Genomic DNA, 899 nt, shown 5'->3' with positions numbered 1-899 from the left:
GTGTGTGTGTGTGTGTGTGTGTGTGTGTGTATTTGTACCTGAGCACCATTGACGATGAGGATGATGATTTCACGCTGGATATGGTAGTGCAGCTTATAAACAATAGAGCTCAAAATGACAGTAAACACTCCCATTATGATCTCAATAGCCTAAACCAAAGCACACAAAATGTCACAATTGTAAACTAACTGCAGTTTTCCATGATGAATTTTTCTATCTATCTATCTATCTACAAATAAAACTGTGTTTGTTAAGTCTACCAATATATAAAAGGCAAATAAATCAAGATGAAATTCTTTATTTTCCACCCCAATAAAGTTGAACTGAAATGTAATTGTTTTATCTTGATTTCAGTTTGTCAGTGTGTATCTGTGTTGCATCTCAGATATGGGTGTGTCCTTGGATGCTGGCCAGATGTCATTTATTAGATATATTACATGTGCATTCATATTAATCTAGAGCCTATTCTATAGGACAGCACTGACTGAATTACTAAAAACTCATATGCAGCATCCATCAATATGTAAACAATGTGCTCAGACTATAAAATCAAGCGTAATGATACAGGCTAGTTGATAAAACATCTGTAGCCAATGATCCAGCGCAAATTGTCGATATAATAATGTGATAGTGTGCTGTAGTGAAACTCACGCCAAGTGTCTTGGGCTCTGCGCTCTTAAACGCTTTCATCTGAGACGCGTACAGCGACATGCTGATAGATCACCAATCACTCATCAATACCACAGGATCCGCTGCAAACACAATCACAACAGCATAGTTCATGCACATTGAGAAGGATATTTTCAATCCACTCACTCTTTCAAGTGTGCTAACGTGTTGGTGCGTGCTGAGGAGCGCTCGCTTACCTTTGCGCACTGGCGTTCTGCAGCAGAGTCTGA

At 38.9% G+C, this 899-nt stretch overlaps 1 long non-coding RNA gene across 2 annotated transcripts; it reads right to left on the bottom strand.

Moving 5' to 3' along the window:
* Window positions 1-44: 44 nt before the first annotated feature.
* On the bottom strand, window positions 45-899 carry LOC107579064 (uncharacterized). 2 transcript variants are annotated; one of them, XR_001608421.1, is made up of 3 exons: window positions 867-899; window positions 652-752; window positions 45-149 (listed from the first exon to the last, which is right to left on the bottom strand). It is a non-coding gene; the product is annotated as an uncharacterized lncRNA (long non-coding RNA). The 2 variants fall into 2 exon arrangements; XR_001608422.1 differs by having other exon boundaries at window positions 817-871.

Source organism: Sinocyclocheilus grahami, unplaced genomic scaffold (genome assembly GCF_001515645.1).
Source record: "Sinocyclocheilus grahami isolate Dianchi unplaced genomic scaffold, SAMN03320097.WGS_v1.1 scaffold13904.1, whole genome shotgun sequence".
NCBI classification, from domain to species: Eukaryota; Metazoa; Chordata; class Actinopteri; order Cypriniformes; family Cyprinidae; genus Sinocyclocheilus; species Sinocyclocheilus grahami.
Note: the sequence above shows the minus strand (reverse complement) of the source record. Positions and strands in the feature narration are given on the sequence as shown.